Source organism: Canis lupus, chromosome 20 (genome assembly GCF_048164855.1).
Source record: "Canis lupus baileyi chromosome 20, mCanLup2.hap1, whole genome shotgun sequence".
Classification (NCBI taxonomy): Eukaryota; Metazoa; Chordata; class Mammalia; order Carnivora; family Canidae; genus Canis; species Canis lupus.
The window spans coordinates 10,785,128-10,813,047 of NC_132857.1; the positions used below are offsets into that span (position 1 = coordinate 10,785,128).

The window sequence follows — 27,920 nt, forward strand, 5'->3', positions numbered from 1 at the left end:
GCAGGTCAAGTAAGTCTGGCAAATGAGACATTCCCCAGGAGCTGACAGATGTTAAATAGTGAAAGTTCACTAATAATGTGTTTTTGTTTTTTTTTTTTTTTGAAGGTTTTAAGTCCATTTTGCCTACTTCATTGGCTGTTCTACTGCTGTTTTTCAGAATTACTGTGATTGCAAGGTGGATGGATTTGTTTTTAGGACAACATACAACAGAGATGAGTTTGGTAAAAGAAAAGGTAATTTAAGTTGCCACAAAGTTCACTGTTTTTTAACAGACTCTTTTTTTTTTATTTATGATAGTCACAGAGAGAGAGAGAGGCAGAGACAGAAGCAGGCTCCATGCACCGGGAGCCCGACGTGGGATTCGATCCCGGGTCTCCAGGATCGTGCCCTGGGCCAAAGGCAGGCGCCAAACCGCTGCGCCACCCAGGGATCCCCTAAAGTTCACTGTTTTTATACAAACCCAGGCATTTAAAAAAAATCAATGCTCATAGGATGGTTGCAAATCTTTGTTAATTTCCAGAGGCTTAAAAAAAACAATAATTTTGATTTTTTTACATAAAACAACAGAAATTTATTATTTCACAATTCTGCAGACTTGAGTTTCAAAGTGTCAGCAGGACCATGCTCTCTCCAGTGACCATAAGGAAGAACTCTTTGCTTCTTCCTAATTCCTAATTGCCTCTGATAGTTGCTGGCGCCCTTTGGTGTTCCTTAGCTTGTAGCTGCATCCCTTCAATATCTGTCCCCACTGCCATGTAGCCTTCTTCTGGGTCTCTCCTCTGTGTCCTTAAAAGACAACCAGTCTTATTGGCATACTGGGTAAGTCCAATATGACCTCATCTTACTTATATCTGCAACGACCCTATTTCCAAATAATGTCACATTCACTGTTCCTGGGGGTGGTTAGGACTTCAACATAATTTTGGAGGAAGCTCAATTAAGTCTACTATTCTCTTGTTAATGTTTGCAGCATCTGCAATTGTGACAGCCTTTTTTCCAAGGCACCTAATAAACTGTATTTCCATAAATCATTTATCTCAGGGTAGTATCTGAGTTCAATTGTGTTTTCTTCTTTAGCTCATTGGTTTCCTAGGATGTATTGTTTAAGTTGTGAACACTTTGCAATTTTCTGGTTGTCTTTCTGTGATTGATATTCTAGTTTATTTCTCTGTGATCACAGGTCATATTTTGTGTTGTTTCATCATTTGAAATTGGTTGAGACTTGCCTAATGGTGCACCAAGTGGTCAGTTTGCTAAATGCTGTAAATTTGCTTGGAGTATCAGTTATGCAGTTGGGTATATGTTCTACATATGTGTTTATGTGTTGATTAGGTCAATCTTATTATATCCATAGTTTAAATCTTCTATGTCTCTGCTGATTTTTGTGTCCACTTGTTCCATCAGTTATTATGAGGTGTCTTAAAATCTTCAACTATGTTTTATGAAATTGCTTATTTTTTAGTTTTTATATTTATTTATTTATTTATTTATTTATTTATTTATTTATTTGCTATATTCGTGGCTATGAATATTTCTGTTACTTGTATGGAGAACTGGATTTTCAGAAGTCCTTCCTCCAGCTGTCCTAAAAGTCATGCCTCCCTGACTTCATTTTGATTTCTTAAAATAATGATGTGATTGAAGTCTCAGAATACTCTGAGACTTTAGATGCCAAAGATTTACACTGTTTCTTCTTTCCTTATTTTATTCAATACAAGGCATTATACAGAAACTTACCACACTGCTTCATGAGCTCTGGGAAAAGTGATACTATTCAATGACTTCAAGTTGACATGGCTCACTTGGTGGTAGAGAAATGGCATTGAGGACCTTCCCTTTGGGTTATTTAAAGCTGAGTAGTGATGATTGGATGCCTATTGCACCAGAGGAAGTTTCATTTTTTGTGTGTTTCTGTGGAAGAAACTGTGGGCTCTTGATTACATCCAGTTACATCTCTCTTACTTTTGTTGGGACTCCAAACACAAGTTTCTCAGTACTTTTTTTTATGGTACCATAGATACTGTTAGCAGGAAAATAAGCCCAACAAATCTATAAATAGTTATTTAATAATAAAATAGTAAAATTACACTTATATCCTGATGTTGCAGCTAGACTCATTTATAAAAAAGGCTACCAAAAAAAAAAAAAAAGGCTACAAAGTATTGGCATTTTTTTTTTTTTAGGACAAATACACATTAGTCTTAATCTGCTAATTCCAACTGTTTTTAATAAAAGTAGCCAGTATTTCCAATATGCTACTTTGGAGTGTAAAGGTACCTTTCGATCTAATATAGGGATTTTTTTGGATGGTCTCTTGTTAGTCTACTAAGATGAAAATTCCCATAGAAATCTAAAGTAGAATGAGGTATACACCCAGTGATAGATAAACAGAGTTGCAGGCGACTACCACTTTGAGTTTAGTTAATGCTAAAGTAATATGTCTCTCAAGATTCATCCAATCCTGATCACTAGTTAAGAGACTAGGGCTTTAGGACTAAAAATATGGTTATTAGTGCAATATATTCATTCCCCTGGGAAAAGCTTCTTGTCAATGCTTCCTAGGACCACCAAGGGTTTCTTACCTCAGTCTGGCTGACGAGACTAAGATTTCAGAATCTTTCACCCAGATTATTATAATATCCTACTCCTTGGTCATCCTTCTTCCTGCTGCATCCAGGACATCAAACTGTTAGTTGGTTGAGTATGAATGAGTGGAACATTTTGGGAATACTTTTACTAATAATTTCCTTATCATCACCAAGAGTTTGTGATTGTATAATAGATAGTTACAGTTCTTTTGTATACTGAGCTGAAACTATGTTGCTAACTGTAGAGTCATTTTCCCATAAACCACCTTTTAAAATGTACATAAATTATATATTGTTTCTTTTATTAAAATCCTCTTTATGACTTTTCATAATATTCAGATTATAATCCAAACATCCCATGATTCATAAAACCCTTCGTTACCCAACCTCTAACCACATATCTTGTGACTTTCCACCTTAATTTACTCTGCCACAAGAGCCAAATTGGCTTTCTTGTGGTTCAAGAGCATACGGAGGAGAGCCAATATGTGCCCTTGGCTTTACTGCTTCTTTTGGTGGAATATTCCTCTCCAACAGCTTTTTGTGGCTTATCCTCTTACCTCATTTAGGTCCTTACTTAAATGTCACTTTTTCTAGAGGAATTTCCCAGCCACTCTATCTAACATAACAGGTAGTGATCTTTGTTAAGAAGAAAATGAATGAAACTGGGTGCTGAGATAAAGATTGACTCAGTCTGTGAGAAAGTTACTGCTTGGTTAGGAATTAAGGGGATATTTGAGCAGAGAACTGGATGACAAGGAGGAGTCAGCTTTGTGATGATAATTTATAGATACTGTTCAAGGTAAGAAGAGACTGCAAAATAGGTTATTGCCTTAGACTCTGACATCAGTGAGCTTTTCTCACGATGTTGATTCTATCAAAAATGTTCCTCTTTTAGGCTTGTCCATGTCTTATTCATCTTTCAAAATCTAACTTACATGTAATCGCTTATCTGAAGCCTTCCATACTTCTTTTTCTGAAAGGTCTGTTCTCCCCTGTACTTCCATGTTCTACATTTCATTGGGTATACAGTGTTTAATGGGTTATAAATGCCTAAGGACGTTATGTGAAAAAAACCTAACCCTTATGCTTACTGATCAAAGGTGGGTTTATTTTTACATTCAATGTGAAACAGTGATTTTCTTTTTTAATATATATTTATTTATTTATTCATGAGAGACACACGGAGAGAGGCAGAGACATAGGCAGAGGGAGAAGCAGGCTCCCTGTGGGGAGCCTGATGTGGGACTTGATCCCAGGACTCCAGGATCACCACCTGAACCAAAGGCAGACACTTAAACCGCTGAGCCACCCAGGTGCCCCTGAAACAGATTTTCTTGCACTAAAAAATATGAAACATCTTCCTATATATATTTAAGAGTAGGTCATTAAGTTTAGGAAGTTTCAACAGTTTCTGATTTATCCCACAGCAAAAACTTTCATGATTGTGTATGTGAAGTCTGTGTGCATGTGTGTGTACAGAGATGTTCCATAAAGTCTGAAAATATATAGCCCATTATACATGCAGGAATTATAGAAAATTGTTAGAAAATTTTTTATATATTTTCAGACTGTATGGACACCTTATAGGTAATTTACTTAAAAAAATGTGTGTGCGTACATGCGTGCATGTAGGCATACTTTCTAGCCTTGCTGGTACTCTGAATCTATTCTAACTATTGGATTATCTAGCATGGCAGATGTTGATAGATATGTATATACAAAAAGAAGGATTCAGGGCAAAACCATCAGAAGAAAATTATTGTAGGATAATGAGTAAAACAGTCAAAAAGTATTTTTACTGTTTGATGATAGTAGCTTTCTCTGGGAAGAATGATTAAGATTGAAATTTTAGCATTTCAAATACATGCAAAGACTAAAAAGATTTTGCAGAAAATAGAAGCGACATGAGAAGAAGATGTAGTCAAGTTTAGTTTAAATGTCATGAATGGAGAACAGCATGAAAAGTGAAATTTGTACAGCACTTGAAATGTAGGATGGATTTCATCCTACAGGAAAATGCAGAGCAGACCAGTATAGACATTTTCCCTTAGAATACTGATTTCAGAGTCTTACCAGTTTCTTAGAGGGGAAGAAAATTTTGCATATGCCATTTTATATCTTTATATATGGTCATTCTCAGTTTATGTATCTTAGTATAAGTATATAGAATTTTATTTAGTATTTGGGTTCAGCTGTTAATTATTTATTTATTTATTTATATTTTCAGCTGTTTATTTATTTATTTGTATTTTGTTTCTTTATTTTTTAAGCTGTGTTGTGAAAAGTAAGAGGGGTTCTTACTATTGATATAAACCATTCATTTTAGTATCCACAAACTTTCTAATAATTCTAACTCCAGGTGAGGACTTATATAGAAATATTGCTTAGTCATATGAGTTTTTATGTAAAGATTCTAAGATACTTTCTTGCCTAGATTCTGATTCACTTTCCAGCTATGTGACACTATATATGTAATGTAAGTTCCCTAATTTTCACTTTATATATCAGTTTATATTTTTAATCTGAGCGAGTATGAATGTGTTAACTAAAGTATTAAATCTAAGATCATTTCTGAAGGAAAATGTTCCTGAGTTTTGTGTTTATATGTTCACTGCCTCACACAATCTCTTATATTCAAGTGTTTGCTGAGTTGGACATAATTGAACAAGGCTACATTTCTGTTGGTTATTAAACAATTGTGTACCTAAATATGTGAACTTATCCTTAGAAAGCCAAATTTTGCTTTTTGAAAAATACTCTTCAGATACTTCTTGAGATTTTTTACTTGCTTTGAATCTAAATTCAATCAATCCTTACAAACTTATAAATTCCATGAATAATAGTTTTATTTTTATCACGGATGCCTTTCAGTCTTATATGCAAGGAAGCGTTTCTTCCATATTTTGAATGACACATGACTGTTTTTCATGTTTATGTGAAGAATACAAAAAAAAATCTTGTGTTAATAGTCTATGATCAGTAGATTTGGAGAGATTGTGTTTCAGTATTTGTCAAAGCTTACAATTACTTTAAATATAATTCCAGTTTTCTAATGCTTTTAAAATATTGCTATTAAAATTTTAAAGTAAGCATTTATACATTCAGCTTTGAAATGCAAGTAAAAATGTATTTGTAAACAAAGTTCAAGTTATTTAAACTTATCAATAAAATATTCAGTTGGAATTGTATGCTATGAGTTGCGTGTAAACTCCTTCCCCCCCACCCTGACCTGAGACATTTGTTGTTGGGTAATCTTTCTTTGTATTTATTTATTTACACACACACACACACACACACACACACACACACACACATACCTTTTATATGTTTTTTGTTTTTTTTGTGCTATATTTTAGAAAATTCCTTCAGAAATAGATTTCAGGTTACTAATTTTGTCTTCAATCAAGCTATTGATAGTTTTACTGTTTTTTTTTTTAAGATTTTATTTATTTATTCACAAGAGACACAGAGAGAGAGAGAGGCAGAGACATAGGCAGAGGGAGAAACAGGCTACCTGTGAGGAGCCCTATGTGGGACTTGATCCTAGGACCCCAGGATCACACCCCGAGTCTAAGGCAGACGCTCAACCACTGAGCCACTCAGGTGTTCCAGTTTTACTGCTTTTAAATTTTCAACAATTGTATTTTTCAGAGATGCCTGACCAGCTCAGTCAGTAGAACATGCGACTCTTGATCTTGGGATCATGTGTTCAAGCCATATGTTTGATGTAAAGCCTGCTCATTTCTACGTGTTTTTTCTATTTATTATAAAATTTCATGGTTTCTTCCTTATCACCGTTAGTTCCTTATTTATACTACCACATTTTTATTTCTTTAAACATAATTAGCCATGATTTAAAAATATTTTTATGTAAATTTTACCTTCTGAAATCTCTCTTTCACTGCTTATTATCTCTGTTATTTTCATTTTACCTACCTTTTGCCTTTTTTGTATGTTTTGCGTTTTGTATGTTTTGTATGTTTTTTGTTTTGTGTTATGGCCTGTGATTATGTACTGTTTATATTCCTTATCGCTTTCTCTGAGGATATTTTTTTTTTAAAGCTAGGGCTAAATTTGTTTCTGCTAGATAATTCATTTGTTTCTGCTGAGTTCTTAATGATACTATTAATCTGGGATCACTTTAACTTAGCTAACCCCTTGAAGTATTTCAACTGCCCTGTTATGAATTAAAAAATTCAACGCTTATCAAGGTTAATTTTTGTCATGAATTATCAGGGGATTTCTCCCTTTGACTCATTACCACAATTAGAAGAGGCACTTTGAAAGTTCTTTAGTTCAAGTAATCATGAGTCAGTGGGGCAGAGGGAGAGGGGGAGAGAATCTCAAGACTTGGTTGCTGCTGAGCGCAGAGCCCCAGGCTTGGGGCTCCATCTCATGACCCTGAAACCATGACCTGAACTGAAACCAAGAATTTGGTACTTAACTGACTGCACCACCAAGGCACCGCAAGAATTTTTCTTAAAAAAATCATTTTAACTCTTCAACTCTGATGAAATGCAGACCTTTGTCTTCTAAGTTAATTGGGTTTCTTACTATATTCAGCTTAGTGTGTGGGATCTAATGTTTATATTTGTTGCCCTTCTAGGATGCATAAAGAAGTTTGGTGGTCCAGAAATTTTGCAGAGACTTTACCACTGAAAGGTAAATTTGTGCTCCCTTATCTTATAGGATATCTGTTTAATATTTAGTTTGGAATTACCATTTATCCTTACTGAACTCAGAAAATTTTTGAAAGTGAGTTTTTACTGTGCTTCATCCCTTATGAAAACTTTTTTAATGTGAGAAACATCTAGTCAATATATGAACTCGCTCTACATGATAAATGGTTGGATGTTCATTTTAAGCTGCCAGAAGTATAATCATTTAAATTAATTTATTATGAATTTTGATTATCAAGATCATATTTATGAGCTTTTCAACAGAAATCTGTTTAATGCTAAGTAATATTCAATGTTAAAATTATAATCTAAAATAATATATGTAATTTAAGAAATAATATATTGAAAAATCTCTAATAGTTAAAGATATAGTAGTAAATTTATAAAAATGAGTTGGTCATATTAAATAGTTTATAAAATTCAAAATAATATTTATCAAGAGTAATACTAGCTAACAGTTATTATAGACCTTGTATTATGTCAAATATTTTATTTTAACATCCTCATCCAATAATTCTAATATACTTATGAGGAAGAGATATTTATTATCCATATATGATATATAAAGGAATTAGAATAAGAGGAGTTAGATATTTTGTGAAAGTTTATACAGTTATTGTGTGGAATCTAGTAAAACTCAAGTCTCTTTTACTTCATAATCTGAATTTTTAACCACTACATTGCACTACAACTTTGTATAAAAGACACTGTGTGATATGTTAAGGGTGATATATAAAAATACCCAGGATGATATCATTTATTTGTTGAGATTATGTGTTTGTATAACATATACCAAATTAGCTTACTAGGGCTACCATAATAAGTACCACAGACTGGAGAGCTTAAACAACATTTTTTTTTTTTTTTTGGTATTACAATACTGGAAACTAAAAGTCTAAGATCAAGGTATCAGCAGTGTTGATTTCCTCTGATGACTCTCACGTCAGTTCATACATGCCATCTTCTTCTTGTCTTTACATAATCTTCCCTGTGTGTGCATGTCTGTCTCCTAATTTCCTCTTCTTATAAGAACACTAGCCATATTAGATTAGGGCCTATATCATGACCCTATTTTAACTTAATTACCTCTTTAAGGACCTTATTTCCAAATACAGTCTCATTCTGAGGTATTGATTTTAGAACTTCAATATATGAATTATGGGGGATATAATTCAGCCCATAACTAGATAGATAAATAGATAAATAGATAGATGATAGATAGATAGATGATAGATAGATAGATAGATAGATAGATATAGATGATAGATAGATAGATAGATAGATAGATAGATAGATAGATAGATATAGATGATAGATAGATAGATGATAGATAGATAGATAGATAGATAGATAGATAGATAGATGATAGACATAACCCTAAATATAATCTATATAGAACTAGAACTGTAGATATAACTCTCTACATAGAATGCAATAAATAATATCCAAAAGTATTAAAATAAATTATTAATACTTGTACAAGCAGTCCCTTCTAAGAAGGAATGCCTGATAATTTTAAAATGTGCTGGTGAGGTGACTTCACAGAGGAGCAGATTTGCATGGGACCTAAGAGATGAGAGTGGTCATGATGGGAAGGGAGAGATATCTGTGCTAGGAGAATCACTTGGATGAGACATTGAAATGGGAAAACAGGACTTGGATTCAGATGATGATTACAATGAATACAGTGATTTGGTCTGTATAAAGAACTGGTTTGTGAAATAATGAGAGGGAAGGGCAATTTAGTACCAATTAATGGAGAGCTTGGATTCCAGAATAAAGAATGTTTATGTTGTTATGAAGGAAAATAATTGCTTTTGCAGTTCTTATTTTTCAAAACTGGTCTTATTGTCCTCCCTTCTGCATCAAAGAAATATTTACCCATTCTCCTTTCTAAGGAAAATCACTCCGCAGACACATTAATCATATCACTGCCTTTGACCTCTGAAAATTTCTGAATTAATTACATTTTCTATCTCTGTATTCTTCAATTTATTTTTGTTTTTTTTTCCTCCCTACTAAAATTTATTACTCAGTTTCCTCAGGATAAACTAATTTCCTTTGTCTTGACCTCAATCTCTACAACTTTTCTTCCTATGAACTTTCTTATGAATAAACTAAGTAGTTACTTTCTACTTTCTCATCTTTTACTCTTCCTCCCTCTGAATCTGACTTTATCTCCCACCACTCTATGAATCTCAACCTTGCTAAAGCATCCACTTGTCAAATTCCATGACATCTTTTCAGATATGATGTAGCTCAGTCTACCTTTATCATTCTACACTGTTGAAGGGTATAAAGAAAGATGTGGATTTTGAAATTATACATAGCTAAAATATCTTGATAAAATTTTATAACCTTTGGCATTCTGAATATAATAGGGGTATTTGAATGGGGAGAAAGTAAAATTAGGACATGTACAGGGTATATCATAGTGTGGGATTCAGGATACACAGTAAATAAGCAGTAGCTAATTATATTTTAAGAGAATTATCTTTCCCCACTGTCCCTAATTTGAATTTTTTAATGTACCTTAAAATTCAAATTCCAGATATAAAAGCTTCTCCTTATCCTATGTTAATGATCATGAGTCAGTTGGGTATGGAGGGAAGATTTTCTTGTTATATGATCCAGTAATATGGAATACAAAGACACAAAATCTTATTATGTTAATGTTATCCCAAGTTAGGTGGAGATTTGGTTGCAAAATCTTGAAAATTGTGTTGTTGTTGTTATTATTATTATTATTATTATTATTATTATTATTATGTTTCTTTAATCCCGTAGAGAAACTGCCATAATAAATTGTAGGAGGGTTGCTGTGCTGGGTTTTGTGGATGAGGTACATGCCAGTCTCTTGAAATGGTGCTCTCAGGGAGTCTTTCTTCTAAGCCAGTGGCTCACATTCTTTAGGCAAGAATTCCTAAATATGAGGCTCAGTATCTAAACCTCAGTTATTAAGATCTGTTTCTTCCATTCCTTTATTTTCTTCCCTGATACAATCCCCTACCTATATCCTTACTTATGTCCTTACTATATCTTATATCCTTACTCAATAACTTTACATCTAATGTACCTATGTCCTTAGTCAATAACTTTACATCAAATTGTTTTTATTTATATGTTGGAGACTGATTACTCATTAGAAAGAGAAAAAAAAAAAAAAGACTAAACTACCATAAGGCTTGGATGAAATTTCTTCTGTTCCCTGAATTCCACTTAACCTAATCTCATTTTAACCATTTCAGGTCCAGAGACACTAGTCTTTTTCTTGATCCATGTACTATGATCCCTTCCCCTTTCCAAGGACATTTATATATACTGTTATGTGTATTTAAGTGATCTGACCTCTGTCATCTTTCACATTCCAGATCAATTAATGATTCCTTATCAATTCTTTGTCTATCTCATAAAAGAAATATTTCTCATTTTATTATGTACTTTTTATGTAACTATCATAGTTGCCTTTTTATTTCTATTTCTGTTATTAGTATTCTCTAAATTTCATAAAAATCAGGTTCTTTATCCATGTTAGCTCTTTTTAGAGCCCAAATCTAAGACCTAGAATGCCACAATAAAATGGTTCTAAATGAAAGAATAGGCTCCAGTCCTTAACATAAGAGGTCTTTATCCTAATGAAAAGAGAACTTTTGTTTACTGAAACACAATGGATGGTGTACCGTTCTAGAGAGCCATTGAAATGATTTCATTCTGTCTTTGAGTTATCTGAAAGGACCAAATGCCTACTCTCATGAATGGATCAAATGTCTCTTTTCTAAAACAGAAATATTTTTTAAAATTGCATTTTCCTGCTTGTTCTTTCATAACTCTCTCTCTCCTTTCCATGATTTGGCATACAATTAGATAAAATAATCTCCCTTTCCATGAAAATTTATTTCTTTGTATTTTTTTGATAGTCACTCCTGCCCCCTTCTCACTCTGCTAACTACTCTAAATCAAACTTACTTTTCTTTTAAAAAACTTTAAATAAAATTATTTAGATTGTTTTCTAAAATGTCAATATAAGGCAGCCTGGGTGGCTCAGCGGTTTGCACCACCTTCAACTCAGGGCGTGATCCTGGAGACCTCGGATGGGGTCCCACATCGGGCTCCCCTCATGGAGCCTACTTCTCCCTCTGCCTGTGTCTCTGCCTCTCTCTCTCTCTCTCTCTCTCTGTGTCTCATGAATAAATAAATAAACAAACAAATAAATAAATAATAAATCTTTTTAAAAATGTCAATATAATCAGGTTTTTATTTTCAATCTTCTCCTGGTTTCAGTTATCTATTAATTGCATCTATTCTTGTTTACATTAATGATTAGTAGCTTTCTAACATAATAACTCTAAAGTTAAATACACATGTGTACACAAACATATGATTCAGTTATCAAATAGAAAGTAATGACAGAATTTTATTTTTTAGAGGACAAGAAGGAATATTTATTTGTCTTGATGATATTTGAGAAGGTTTAATCGATCATTTTCCAGCGTGATATGCTTTCTTAGTAGTTTTGGTCTCGTTGGTATCGCCGGAAGAATGTAAAATGGGCAGAACCAATCTGACTTAAAAGAATGAATTCCATTACTGGAGGAGAAGGGCAGGAAATGTAGTGACACAAGCCCAGTTTGATGAATATATTTTAATAAACATTTTCAAAGGTCTAGTGCTTGCTATTTCTCAGCATAATAATCCATCTCATGACAAGCCATATTGTGCTAGGTGAATATTTTGGACAGTAAAATCTATGGATAGGACCTTACCTCTCAATCCTGAAGTATTGTACATATAAGCATTTGATAACTTTTTAAAAAAGGTTTTATTTATTTATGCATGAGACACACACACACACACACACACACACAGAGGCAGAGACAGAGGCAGAGGGAGAAGCAGGCTCCATTCAGGAAGGCCAACGTAGGACTCAAGCCCAGGAATCCGGGATCATGCCCTGAGTCAAAGGCAGACACTCAACTACTGAGCCACCCAGGCATCCCACCCATTTGATAACTTTATGTAGATTCTATAGATTTTGGTAACTTGGGATCAATAACAAAAAGAAAGAAAAAAGGAAGAAAAGGAAGGAAGGAAGGAAAAGAAGAAAGAAGAAAGAAAAGAAAGAAGAAAGGAAAGAGAAAGAAAGAAAGAAAGAAAGAAAGAAAGAAAGAAAGAAACGAAAGAAAGAGAAAAGGAAAAAAAAAAGAAAGAAAGAAAAGAAAAGGAAGAAAGACCAGTCTTTCAGTAGCTTTCCATTTGTCTTTGGATGAAATAATGCAGTCTTAAAAAAACAAAAAACAAAAAAATAAAAACAAACAAAAAAAAAGAAATAATGCAGTCTTGACATGGCTGGCATGCCATTTCATGTCTAGTCCCTGCCTTTCTCTCCAACTCTATCTCCTACTACTCCCAAATTTGTAATTAGTATGCCTACCTAGCCTCCACTCACAGGTCCATACATTTGCTATTCTTGATATGTGTTTCATTTTGTACCCCATTTACCTAGTTAACATGTATTCATTTTAGCATGAGAGTGATTTCTCAGGGTACGCTTAGATCATACTCCTCTGTTTTATACACCTATAAGGCTTTTTTTTTTTGTATTCTAACATGAATTCTGTTAGTGAACATACTATTATTATAATTATTTATTTAATATGAGTCTTTGGCACTGGAAATAATAATTACTGGAGCCTTTACTTGCTCACTATTGTATTTCTACCAAATACTTTTAATTGGCCAATAAATGTTGGTTTTGTGAATGAATGGGCTCTAATAGTCTTTAACATGAAAATATAGGAGGAAAAAATATTGGCAAGAAACTTTGATTTAAGACCTCTGTGTTTTAAGCTGGAAGACAATAGATCGTTGTTTGTTTTTTAATTATCCCAAATAATCTTTTCACATATTCTTCAATAAAAGTATGATTCTAAATTCTGTAGTGTTACTCACAATTTTTGGTGTGCAATATAGAAATATTAAGAATAACAGTATCATTGTGAATCTTCTATTTAAAAATTGGTGAAAAACTGAGTTTTTGTATGTATAGTTCTTATATTTCTATAGTTTCAAGGTCAACTCTATAAGCTAACTATATGACAAAATGCTAAGAAGCAACAGAATTTGAGTTTATGGGTAATTGAAAAAACTAAAGTGACTCTGTTTCAAAAAATGCAATTATTTTATGTCATAACATGTTCAGAAGTCCATGAATACAATGGATTTTTTTTCTCCTCTTTCATCTTACTACAGAATAATCCTCAGCTAAATGAATTCAGGTTCTTGTTTTTCATGAGTCCCATTAGTACTGTCATAGAAGATGCTACCTTCAGTCAAAATGTCAATACCTGGCACTTGCATTTGGTTAATTCTATGACATTACTTTTCAGCAATGTCACCACATAGAGACTATTTCCTAAAATGACATAAAAATCAATACAGTTTATAAAATTTAATAAGCATTAAAGATGTAATATATGATAATGTTGACATACATATAACACCTTTAAGGAGTGGATATTTTGACAAAATTAACTATAATCAGGCACAGTTTACCAACCTATTCTCTATTTTTTTAAATTAAACATGATAAATCTTTTCCCATGTATGATTTTATGTAATGGAATTAAGAATATTACTGAAAATTTATCCTTTCCAAAGCCATGCATTTTAGAATATCATCAGGTAAATCCAATGTAAGATCATATTTAACTTATGACTATTTCCTAGACCAAATGTCACAGAGAAGCCAAGATAATATAATAACAACTAAGAGTGATCTTAATACTAAATTCATATTTGGAAAAAATATTGTGAATTCATTTCTGTGAGAATAATAGACAACAAACCCTTGAAATGAGTAAAATCTTAATGAATTAAGGGAGGTTAGTCAGGACAGGACCTCTTTGTCCCATAAGAAAAACACCATAATAGAATATTAAGCACCACTTTTTGTTTGTTTGCTTTAATCACATTAAGAATGTGGAGAGATAGGTCAAAGAAGTCTGGAAATTAAGACTGGAGATAAATTATTACATTTTTCTGCCTATTACCAATTGGTATCTAAATGAACATAGGTTCATACAAAATTTTGAAAATCTACCTAAATCTAGAAGTTATAGTGTGATTCTCATTGCTCCAGAAAATATTAAGATCAAAGGTCCTGTAATGATGGGTTTTTATTCTTTATTCAAGTAAGTGTTCCTGGAGACACCCTTAACACCCATTCAAGTAAACAATGGTAGCAGAACTCAATAATAAGAAAAGGAAAGTGGATTCACTATATTAGACAAAGATAGGCATATCAGGAACATTCTTCAACAAGGATATTGGATGCCCAAGTGGAAAGAATTACTGAAAAGACCCAAATAAGTGAGCAAATTGGGCCTTATTGTTTCTACTAAGAGATAATATAAAGAAAATACAAATTTAGGGATTATTGCCCAATTTTGCAAAACTTAGGATGCTGAAACAAAAAGTCATTGTTGTGTAGAACTCAACCTCATTAAATTTCAAAAATAGAAATAGTTTTTACTCTCTTATCTATACACACACACACACACACACAACAATTCAGATACAAATGTACTATCAATAAGAGAGAACTAATCTCTTGTGATTTTTAAATTTTGTTTTCCTAAAAGTGTCAGTACTAGGTTAGGACTTGTAGACAAGTGCTAACAATTATTGCTTAGTGCACAGTAGGCATAATAAGATTTTTGAATAATCAAAATATTAAATATTTTAAACAAATATCATACATAATGACATGAAATTTAATGAGTCCTTACTAAAAGTTGTGTGCTACAGTGAGCATTTCATATTTGAGCAAATACATATATTTGTTTTGTTATATCTCCTTTAATCTTTGCAGTGTCTATAATAGATATTTTATCTCCATTATAAAAATGAAAGAATTCTACCTTAGAGAAGTCATATAACTTCCCTGAAGTCACAGGGACTCCTAAGTGGTAGAACAATTATTCAGAGTCAGGTCCAATTTCAGAGTACAAGCAGTTTTTCTCCAACAAATACCACAGAGTGGAACAATTATCATCAATTACAATTAAGTTTAAAACAAATACGTACATCCTTATTAAGTGGGTTTTCTTGCTGATTTGACTATTTGTTTTTCAGTTTATTCAATAAATATTCATTGAGCCTACTTCCCAGAAATTTTAGAGTATACTGGAGAAGACATGAAAATGAATAAAGAATTACAATACAATATAATTAATGAAGGAACATGAAAATAAAGGTATTGTGGACACTTTTAAAATGGAGTGTTTAACTCGGTAAGAGTATGAGGTGTGTGTCTTATTTTGTGACAAAATGTGTCATAAAAGCATATTTGACTGTCATTTTTTGAAATGAGGAGCACCTAGAAATGATTCTGGATATAAACATAAAAAGTCTAATATTTGAAAAGCGTTAGAACTCAATCTAAGGAGTTTGGATATTATCCTAAAATTTACAGAGGCCAGAAGGATATTGGCTCTGAAGAATTTTAGACAAGGAGTATCCAAAAACAGCTTTTTACTTTGCAGATAAAGCCCAACATTGTGTAAAAAAATCTTGGAAAAAGGAGATTAAATGTTCTTTTTTTGGGGGGGCATCCTGCAAATGAAAATTAATTCAAAGTAAGCATAAAAAAGAGGAAGAGAGTGGAAAAGAGCAATACTCATATGATAGTATCAAAAGAAATCTGTTTAGGAGGGAAATGAAGAGAAAGGTTAAAGATAGAACAGTAACATTCTATTTTGGCTCAATCCATATATTATACATACAGCAGTATATCTAGTTAATTAGGCTGTTAATTTGATAAGCATGACTGACTGCAATTTATTTAGAACAAACTAATAATGGTTTTGCTTATTAAGGATGGTTTAAATGTATGCAGAGGAAAAGGAGCCCTTGAAAGGGATGTGAGTTCATATCAATCAGGGCCTCTGGTGGCAAAACACCTGTAAAAAAAAAAAAAAAAAAAAGTAAAAAAAATAAAAATAAAAATAAAAACACTTAAGTAGAAAAATGGCTTAGTAGATGGGTAGCAGGTAGGTCATAGAATTTATAGGTGTACTAGATGGACTGAAGAAATAGGCAGGGCCAAGGGTGGCTGGTCTCCAGAAACCTCTGGCAAAGTCAGTATTGCCAACCCTGCCCTTCCTGCATACTTGCCCTACAATAATCCAAGTGTAAAATACAACTGGATTTTGACAACTTAAGACAGAAAAAAGATTCCCATTAATTACAAAGATCTCATTTGTATATTGATTACATATTGAAATGGCAATAGAGCTAAAAAATCTCTTAAATCTCTTGGTTTAAATAATATATCTTTTAAAATTAATTTTATCTGTGTTTTTTTAAAGTTTTATTTATTTAAGTAATCTCTGCACTTAACCTGGGGCTTGAACTCATGACCCAAGATCAAGAGTCACATGCTGCTAGGACTGAGCCAGCCAGGCAGAAAACTCCCTTTTTTTGTTGCTTTTAATGTGAGTACTAGAAATGTTAAAATTAGATAAGTGGAAAAATTAGATATCTAAAATTAGATAAATGTTAAAATTAGATAAGACACCTTTGTGTTTTGTATTATATTTGTGTTGGATAATATCATCCCAGGAGACTAGTTGGGATCTTGTGTGTGAGAGTGTGAGTGTGTGTGTGCATAGAAAAGAACAGGAATTGGGAGGAAACTGACAATAATATTGAGCTATCACATTTAATTATTGTTTTTCCCCCTCAAAGCAACTTCATTTTTACCATCTAAACCCTGATTCTTCTGTTGAAAAGTAAAAATGGGAATAAAACAGCATGGATGTTGGGGATAGCCCAGAGAATAGGTCACTGAAAGCTGTAAGAAAGAAGAAATAAAGAAAAAAATTGCATTTAGAAGAGGTAAGAAGAAACACTAACCAGCATGTGCCTTGGAAAAAGTTTGGTGTTTGCTATTTGAGCGATTTCTAATTTTCTTAACACATTTCTTCATCAGATTTGACCTAAAAACTAAATGAAATGCCTGGAAAAATGCTAATAATGTGAGAAAAAATATAAAGTTGGGATTCATTTAAGTTCACTTAGTCTAGTAAAAAGAACATGGATTTATTTTTACTGTCACATCGCACTCACATGAATGTGTGAAAAGGAATTGAGGGCAGTGCACAGAAAAAGGAGAAATTTCTCATCCTGTTCTTCTCATCAGCCTTGTAAAACATTAACTAATGTACTCACTAAAAGAAAATGTTTTAACTGTTGTTTGCAAGAAAATCTGATTTTTTTTTTTCAGGAGCAATCAGAACATGAGCAAATGCTGACCTGCTGTTTCACACAATAGAATCCCGTTCTTGTTATGCCCATTAATCTAAGAATTGCTGAAGAAAGCAAACATCTTCCAAGGGACAAAGCCTATTTGAGCTTATAGTTTTGCCTTAGGCCGAAAAGGGAAGGAAAGCCCTTTCTAAACTTTCTAACCATATGTGGTAGTCATCTTGCTAAAAGGGAAAATCTTCCTCAAGCAATTCCCTATAAAGAAATGTCATTATCTCCAGTAGCTCTTTTGATTATTCTGCATACCAGTCCATCAGCCAGTTTTCTAGGAGCAGTTTCAGAGATGACTGTTAATGCCAGTAGCAATTATAGAGAAAATTGATCCTGCAAAAGCAACAGTTTGATATTCATTCCAACAAACGGCCTCTTCCACGAATAATACCAGAACCTTTCCAACACTTAACAGCTACAACACACATAAAGCGAGATGATTGCCTGGGCCAGGTGGTTGAACCATCATAGGCATAAAATACAGGACTGATATTTTAAAGACATATGATGAGAATCATTTAATAGACATAGATACTGGTCAGTTTGAAAGATTCATAACAAAGCTCTCTGCTGTCTAAAATATTTCAGTATAAATTTCAAAGCAGTTGAAGATGAGATTTAATTTCTCCTAGTGTCTTGGCTGCCTGGTTTATATTTGTCAGCACACATAAATGAAGAAGCTAACTTCAGGCCTTTAAGTGGTACCATTGAAGTAGCAAGGCTGTAGACAACCCGCAAAGGTATAATTAATTCCTTGTGGTATCAGTATTTCTAGAGTTGAAGGACCACCAGAGACAGCCAGCTGAATATATGGAGCGAACTTTACTCTTCCCTATCACATGGGAAGTTACACCAGCCTTTTCTTCTCTTTCCCCTCCTCGTCCTCCTTCCCTTTTATCCTTTTATGTGTATTTTTGAGTATTTTTCCAGTTTTATTGAGGAGTAATTGACATAGAACAGTGTCTTAGTGTCACTCTGAGGCAGTGAATATGGTGGACATACATACCCACAGTCTCCACACATAAAACTCCTAAATCTCAACCCATTTCTGTCTGAATAGTTGGAGATAAGGTGTCTTAGAATATCAGAGCTTATATATACAATGGAATATTACTCAGCCATTAGAAATGACAAATACCCACCATTTGCTTCGATGTGGATGGAACTGGAGGGTATTATGCTGAGTGAAGTAAGTCAATCAGAGAAGGACAAACATTTTATGTTCTCATTCATTTGGGGAATATAAAAAATAGTGAAAGGGAATAAAGGGGAAAGGAGAGAAAATGAGTGGGAAATATCAGAAAGGGAGACAGAACATGAGAGACTCCTAACTCTGGGAAAGGACTAGGGGTGGTGGAAGGGGAGGTGGGTGGGGGGTAGGGGTGACTGGGTGACGGACACTGAGGGGGGCACTTGATGGGATGAGCCTGGGTGTTATTCTATATGTTGGCAAATTGAACCAATAAAAAATAAATTTATATAAAAAAAGAATATCAGAGTTTTAACAGCTTCCACAGCAAACGTATGTTTTTCTGAATGAAAAACGAATGTTCCCTTAATTTGGGTTTCTGTGACTAGTTCAACCATGCCCAGTGCCTATGATGTTAATTATATTCCCATAGGAATAGAGGCTACCAACTTTAAGCCATTTTCTACACACAGTGTGCACCTAAAAGCAAACCCATAGGCCAGAGCAAATAATGGGTCTTAGTACAGACAAATAATAATGACTAATAGTTACTAAATTTCCACGGATGCCTAGCACATGCCTAGCTTTCTGCTAAAAGTGTCTGATATAAGTCATCTCACCTTTAAATCGAAGAGTGAGCGCTCACATTTCCATGTTTACAGATGGTCAAACTGAGGTTCAAATACAAAGCATCTCTCTGACTTTCTATAGATGCACTTATCATTTCACAGCTGTGCATCTCATTATAGCCAACCGCTAAGACATTGATGAGAGGGAAATGAAAAATGAGTGAAGGAATGCATGTAGAAATTAACTGAATGTATAGTATCTTTTTTTTTTTTTACATACTTCTGGTAGTTTAAAAATTGCACATCTAATCCTTCTGTTAAAATAATTTATATCAGGGGCACCTGGATGGCTCAGTAGTTGAGCATCTGCCTTCAGCTCAAGTCATGGTCCCGGAGGCCTGAGTTCGAGCCCTGCCTCAGGCTCCCTGCTTCCAGTGGGGAGTCTGCTTCTTGCTCCCCTGCTCTTGTGCTTTTTCTTTCTCTTTCTTGCTTCCTTTCTCTCCCTCTCCTCCTTTCTCCTCTTCTCAAATAAATGGATAAAAGCATTAAGAAAAAAATTTTATTAAATATATCAACTTTATGTAACATTCATTTCAGTAGTTTTAGCTAAACAACTATATTATTTTTATAAAATAAGTTTATTCCAATGATTTGGTATTGAAAAAAAACCCAGTATTAGCCTCCTTAAGTAAATTAAATATCATGGTTTATATTTATTTATTTATTTATTTATTTATTTATTTATTTATTTATGTATCATGGTTTAAATGTTGCTTGTATATGCTGAGAAATAACAAGAATGGAAGTGGGAAAATGAAAGTGTTTTTTTTTTTTTTTCCTGGATTCATTCCTTAACTTATTATCATGAATCATGGCAAAAAAATTTTTTTTACATCACATTATCTTTTCCACAGAAACATAAAACATTAAGAATATTTTAGGTTTTGTTAAAATTTTACTAAGTATTTTGTATGTTTTAAAGTATATTTTATTGTAAATATTCGCATTTAACGTCATAGTTATAGCATCAAAGTCAAAGTATGTAAAATAAGTACTTATTGATACATGTCTAAATAGTATAGGCAATAAAAATGGGGTATTCTTTTTTGATATACTTTAAAATTTCCTCATATCTGGGGATCAATCTAATGTACTGGATTCTGATTTTTAATCTTTCCAATAAATATTGTCAGTTTTAATCAAGAGCTAATCTTTTTTTTAAGATTTTATTTATTTATTCATGAGAGACACAGAAAGAGAGAAGCAAGCTCCATGCAGGGAGCCTGATGTGGGACTCGATCCTGGGACTCCAGAATCATGCCCTGGGCCCAAGGCAGGCGCTAAACTGCTGAACCACCCAGGGATCACCAAAAGCTAATCTTCTAATATTGAGGGTAGATTGTACATTGATTTATCAGTCACTTAGTAATTTGAGTTTGGGGAATATAATTCATTTGTGTTTGGAGAATCTAATTTCATTTATGCCATATTCAAATTTATGTAAAATGAGCTGTCTTTTTACTAGCAGAATGCCTAGTGCTGTTCAGGACAATTAGTACAAAACTGAATGACTAAATTAACCGATGTTATAACTCTAATATTATGAGCTGTAAGTTTCTTTATTTGAAAGAGTTTTAACTAACTGCAATTATTTAATGTGTAGTCAGGTTTTATGAACACTTCCTGGCAGAGTTATGTGTGTGAGTCAGGGTATCAGTAAACATATTTGGAGGAGATTAATAATTTGTACTAATAAATTCATCAATTAAAATATTATGTTTATATAATCACTTTCTGTTAAGGGACATTTCATCATATTAATAAATTATAATACAGTTTAGCAGAGGCATTTAATAATTTAAAAATTAATTTAATTACCTTCTAATTTATAGTCTTAAGATTAAAACAGTATCCAAAAAAATAAACAGAATTTTTTTCTTTCCTGATTTCACTATTCACTACTATTTGGTTTTATGCTACAGTGTTTATAAACCTAAGATTTCTGACTTTTATTAAATCTTCTAATCAGCTCATTGTTCAGAAAAACCTTTTAAATGTTTTTCCAATTTTCTCCAAAATCCCAAAGTATCAGTTTTAATTGATGAATAGAGAAATTTATTGCAACAGTTTTAACCATTTTTTGGGCAAGGTTTTATAACCCTATAACTTCATCTTAAGTAGAGATTACCCTCATTTCCAGAAGCACATCAATAGTGTACTTAAAACATACATTTGGCTATTTATTCATCTGCCTACGTTTGAACTTTATGAAATCAACAAAGAAAACATAATGAAATCTAAGTAATTTTTGAGACTCAGTTATTTGACGGTTTTATTATTAAACACTTTAGAAGTGATATGGAATGATAGTGGAAAAAAAACAAATATAAGATTTTTGAGAAGACAGATTTCCCAAAGACAGAGAACAGATGTACAATCAGCATCGCTGTGTGCGTACCAATACTCAAGAGGTACAGGCAGTAGATTTCTCCACCCCCTGTTGCTCTTGTGAGAACAAATCTTAAAATACATTCCACAGAGATTTCATGAGTTAGTAACCCATGCAAAGTACTTTTGGGGAAAATAGGAGGAGGGCAGAATAATAAAGGAGGAAATAATAGTACCTGTGTAACAACTACAAGCTCTGCTTAAAAGGATCGTGCATTTGATCAAATAATTATGCATATTTGATCAATGACCTATTTATGTAAAAATACCAATGGCATAATGCTGTTCTGGAGAGCCGTGCCAAAATAACTCTTTGTAACAATTAATACCCAAATTGGTGTTGCTCATTATTCAGTGGGTAGGTCATGGCTCTGGTAGGGTCAGTTTAGAGATCATCTGGGCTTGCTCAGTTGAAGGCTTTGTGTTAGGTGATGGCCTGCTCCATTTGCTCATTCTCTTGGAGTAGTGGCCATCTGGAACGTGTCCTCAAAGTGAAGAGCAAAAAGGCAAGAGTGGAAGCCAGATATTAAGAGCACACTTATCCCTACAGTGACTATGTTTTCTGATAATACTTCATTGGTTAATGCAAGTCACAGGGTGACATTCAAACTCCATGGAGCAGCCAGGTTTACTCCCTTGACAGAAGGTGGCCATAAGGAAAGGAAGAAACAAAGGACAGATTTTAAGCAGGCAACACATTTCTGCCCACTTGGTCACGATGGTTAATTTCCCTTTGATTTGAAAAATATTTATATTACTTCCTGAAATCACCAGAAAATCTTCCCCCTCCCTCATGGCAATACCCACTTATGGGGATGTTGTAAGGATAAGTGAGAATAAATATACAGCAATTGGTACACAGCCTCAGAGAAGTTTCACTCTGTAGCTGATAATATTAGTCATATTAATGCTAAACATATTCAATTTTATTGTAATTTTAGTAAAATTGAACACTTTTCTATATTTCTTAAAATATTTTATTTATTTATTCATGAAAAACACAGAGAGAGAAGCAGAGACATAGGCAGAAGGAGAAGCAGGCTCCATGCAGGGAGCCCAATGTGGGACTTGATCCCATATCCCAGGATCACGCCCTGAGCCAAAGGCAGACGCTCAACCATTGAGCCACCCAGGTGTCCCCACTTTTCTATATTTTTAGTTGAGGCATTATCACTATGCTATATTAGGGAATATCTTATTTAACTGTTTCAGTATTCCAATAATATGTTTTGTTTTTTTTTAATTTACAAACACTACTTGTAACTTTTGAGTATGGGGAAAAGAGAATTTAATCAAGTGAGTTAGACAGATGCCTTACGACTTAACTTTTAAATGGAATTGATTCCCAGGGAATGCATAATCCCCGCAAACACAGTAAGTGAAAATTAACTATTAAATGAATCTTATTCCTGCAGTGTACTCTAAGTGATAACACGCATACGACTATCCCCAGCAAATACAGACTTACATGTATATAAAGTCAAAGATAATCTACCGTGTGAATTAACAGATGTAATAGAACTGTTGAGCATGAATAAAGCATACATGAAGCACAATCAACAGCAAACTATTAGTAATATTGCCCACTTTTAAGAAATGATTTCGTTTTCACATCCCATGTAATAATTGAAAATGCTATTTGATTCTTTGGTTGTGCCATAATCAACGAACTTTCAAGTGATTAAAATCATTCTTTTTATTTTTTTCTCTTTCCTTCCTTTTCTTCTTCCCAGCTGCCAGATGGGGATGTGTGCATTGGCCTCCACCACATCATCAACATCTCTGCTTAAATTCTAGTGAGCTCTGAGTGCTCCATTACCCATTGCCTTCTGCCCCATTTGATCCAGGCGCATTTGCCACTTTGATGCCTTCACAGTACAAACAAGGTGCACTAATCAAAGCTTCCCTGTTCCATCCGGTGAGAACCTCTCATCATTGCCGTGGTTTCAAATCTGGTGCACAACATTACCACTTCATTTTGTTCCCTTTGATCCTATCAGTCTGACACTTTGATCCATGCATTGCACTAACTGGACTCATCAAAGCTTTCCCACTTTTGTTTTTGACAGGCAGTGACAAAGATTCTGGCAAGATGAGGGATTTTTTACTTTTCCTGTTTCTGTTGGATTTTTCAGTATCAATCCTTTTTTATGTAATTGTGGGTTCAGAATACACTCATTAATTTTATCAGTGTTGTATTTTAAAATATATATTTATTTTTTTAACTAAGGCTTGCCCAAAGCAATTAAATATATCCATATCAGAGTTGTATATCACATAATTGTTTAATGCAGCATGAATGTTTAATCAATGATTCTAAAATGCCAGTAGCATAATGGGAACAATTAGTGATGTGTAAAGAAGTGGACTGATATGAACTAGAATATTTTAGAACGCTGTCTTAGGAAAATATGTGTTATCTAATAACATTTATTGAAAAATACATTTTGTCTTACTGTGCTATAATTAGAAAGACTTCTACATGTGTTTTAAATATACTGACTGACCAAGTAAGACTGGGAAAAAAAAATTGCTCATGATTAGAAGATTAGAAGATTGGCTTTCTCCAGTTTTCTTGCTTACACTTATTTATTTCAGGCCTAGAACTCTTGGTGTATAAATTTTGCTGCATAGCTTTTTCATGTGCTGTTTAAAGTTATATTTATCCAATAATCTATTTGACTTCTAAAATACAGTGGAAATAAAAGCTCTAGAGGTCGAGGGATTCTATTTTTCTTAAGTCCCTTAATTCTACGAAACGAATAACATAAATTCCCCAATTCTGAAGGGAAATTTTGTGTTCCATTGGGCAGGTTTCTAGGGCCTCAGGATGGATAGTAAATGACAAATTTGATCCCTTGGAGGGATGCCATGTTAGATTGTCTATAAGAGAAAGGAAGGATATCTGCCGCTGATAAGATTGCTCTATATCATTATTTTCTGTATGAATAGTTAAGTTGAACAATATTATTACTGTTTTTACAATCTGAGTCTCTAAAGATATGAAAAGCAAAATGTCTAGAGGTTAAACTAATACCAAGAAGCATCAGTATACACTGATGATCTCTTGAGATTTTCCTTTGAAACAGAAGAAGCCACTAAAATAGCAGAAGCTTAGGTAAGTTTCCATTCTCCATTTAAAGTAGAACTGTCCATAACAAAATTTATAATTCACTCAGTGAAATATGGTCTTTGTAACATACTAGCTTAATTATTGTTCTGTGCCTCCCGGTGGTTAGGCACATAACTTCACAAATGAGGTTTACCTGTTGACCCTATAGAATTTTCATGTGGTTTCTATGTTGCTGCTACTTTTGAAAAAAATATTATTTATTACTTACAAGTCCTGGAAATTACACAGCACACCTGGGACCACAGATTGAGGTTCTGGATTGAAAGAGAGAGAGAGAGCGAGAGCGAGTGTGTGCGAGAGGGAGAGAATGCTTATATCAGGAATTTTTCTTCTTTTTTTTAAGATTCAGGAAAGACACAGAGAGAGAGGCAGAGACATAGGTGGAGAGAGAAACAGGCTCCCTGCGTGGAGCCTGATGTAGGACCAGGGGATAATGACCTGAGCCAAAGGCAGACACACTCAACCACTGAGCCACCTGGGTGCCCCACCAGGAGCTCTATTGGAGTTGAGGGTGTTGGCTAGATTTCTCAGTTTCTTTCTTTACCAGGACTTTAAAACATAAGAACTGGAATTTAAATGTCAGGAAGAGAGAAAACACAGGTAGCCCATTGAACTGTGTTCAATGATCAGTTATTGAAATCAAACAAGATCTCCAACACAAAGGAGCCTCAATAGGGGGAGGAAACCTTGCTCTTTCCTCAAGAGGCCAAATAGCAGTATGCTTATTTGACATAGCCTCTTAGAAGTGGATGTTTCCTGAAATGATGCCTCAACAATCTAAACTTAAGTCAGGCACTTGCATGACAAAACTAAAAAAAAAAAAAAAATAGTAAAGCAACTGTCAGGACTTACACTACAAGTCACCCTGGGATGATGCCAAGACATAGGGCACATTGTAACCTAGAAGATAGAGAAGATACAGATATAAGCAGGTTTATAGTACCAAGTCCTATAATTATTTTGCAGGCAATGATCTAAAAGCCAGTTTATAGCCATGGTTTCTAACTGGAATGAACCCACAGTGAAGCTAAGTCAGTGATTCCAGGGTCCCTAGGAGTTTGTTCAAAGACTTACGAAATATTTCACATTTTGGGCTCTTGGATATAGGTGAGGTTTGACCCTGTCCTGAGTTGGTATATTGTTCCATATCTCATTGAACCAGTCTCCTAGTCCTGAGAATAGGTCAGTTTAATTAAAAGTTTATGTCTCATTTCAGGAAGCAGTGATGCAAGTGATTCCCCAAATTAAGCCTATATGGTGCAAGCAATCATGTATTTAACAAGAGTCATTTTGATAGTTTTCAAATTCTGGAGGGGTCAAATAGAGAGAAAAGGATAAATGTTTCATCTTTGTCCAGAAAACTGTTGATAGCTGTAATAACTTGAGCAGGTTCTAACCACAAATACTGCAGAACAATTCCCTTGATCTTCTGGGAAAGTGAAGGTAAAAGGAACCATGCTGAATATGCTAGAGCATTCTAATCTTTTTTAACCCATACTTATTGATAGGCAGTAGACAAGGCTTACTGGTGGTAAATTGTTCATAATTTGAAATGTGATCTCTTCTCACAGAACCAAAGTATATGAAAGAAAATATGATAAGTTCCTGTCTTGGGTAACCTATGTCTTTAGATGAGAAGAAGGGAGAAATGTATATATCAGTTAATGAGATAGAGAATGCTAGAATATTAGGGATAATTATGAAATAATGACCTTAAGCAAGATCTCTAAGTTCACTTAGGACATATTGTCACACTTAAGTGATGGGAAGAGGAAGAGCTAGAAAAGAAGTGTCTGATGGTTTCCTCTACCTGTTTGAACAAAGTACAGTCTAAGTTTCTTGACAAAATGAAACTGGATATTTGTTTTGACCTCTTAGAGTTTGGCCACTAAGAATAAATAAATGGCTAAGTTTCCAAGGGGTTATTTTTCTTCCTCACGTAATTTTCTTTTGGTGTTTTCTTCCTTTCTTAATTGCTAGGACTGGAAGTTAAGTCATGATAGCTTTTTCTATGGAAGTTACTTGACCAAAGCCAGCCCTCTGGGTGCAGTGATTGGTTTCTTGGGCATATTTTCAAGCAGGGTCAGCATTCCACTGGGGGGAATAAAATGGATGGTAAGAGGGCAGCTACTTTTCTTTGACCAGAAGATATAAAAACAATGCAACCCTAGTGTGTGTGTGAGGGGGCGGGGTGAATCTATCTAGAAAGCCTGCTTAGAATATGAAGCCTACATATTACAGCACAGAGCTAAAAGATGGGAGAACATGAGAGTGATAGATGGATAATTGGTGACATCAACTGAGCTGGATCCTGCTATGCCTAAAACCAGCCTAAGTCCGTATGTTTTAACTGTTTCAGCCCATTCCCTAACTTTTTACTTAAAGATAATTTGATATTAGTTTGATTTACTTATAATTGAAAGCTTTTATTTACTAAGTGCTAAATTTACTAGAATAGTTGTTGGAGCTCATTTGTAACATTTTAGTGTTTGTGATGCTTTCAGCATGATACAATATTTTTAAGAAAAAAAAAGGTGATTGTCAGATGGTTTCTTAACATGACAGGGTAAATAGGAGACAAGTGACAAGCATCTAAAGTAGAACGTTGGGTAGCCTGGTGACTCAGTGGTTTACACCTCCTTCAACCCAGGGCATGATCCTGGAGTCCCAGGATCGAGTCCCACATCAGGCTCCCTGCATGGAGCCTGCTTCTCCCTCTGCCTGTGTTTCTGCCTCTCTCTCTCTCTCTCTCTCTCCTGTCTCTCAAGAATAAATTAAAAAATAAAATAAAATAAAAAAATAAAGTAGAAGCTTTAGGATTAAAACCATAATTAAACTGGATTAATATACCTATTTAATAATGACCTAAAAATAAAGGACATATTTTTCCAGATATTTAGATATCTAGAGGATCAGGATTAAGTTAGAATTCACTTCTGTGTAATAAACTGAAAGATGCTCTCCATGAGCAGGTAAAGTTCTAACATAGCCTTG

At 33.9% G+C, this 27,920-nt stretch overlaps 1 long non-coding RNA gene across 1 annotated transcript; it reads left to right on the forward strand.

The window, feature by feature from the left end:
* On the forward strand, positions 1-27,920 carry LOC140612043 (uncharacterized). Its single transcript, XR_012013366.1, has 3 exons — positions 1-233; positions 7,198-7,253; positions 23,527-27,920. It is a non-coding gene; the product is annotated as an uncharacterized lncRNA (long non-coding RNA).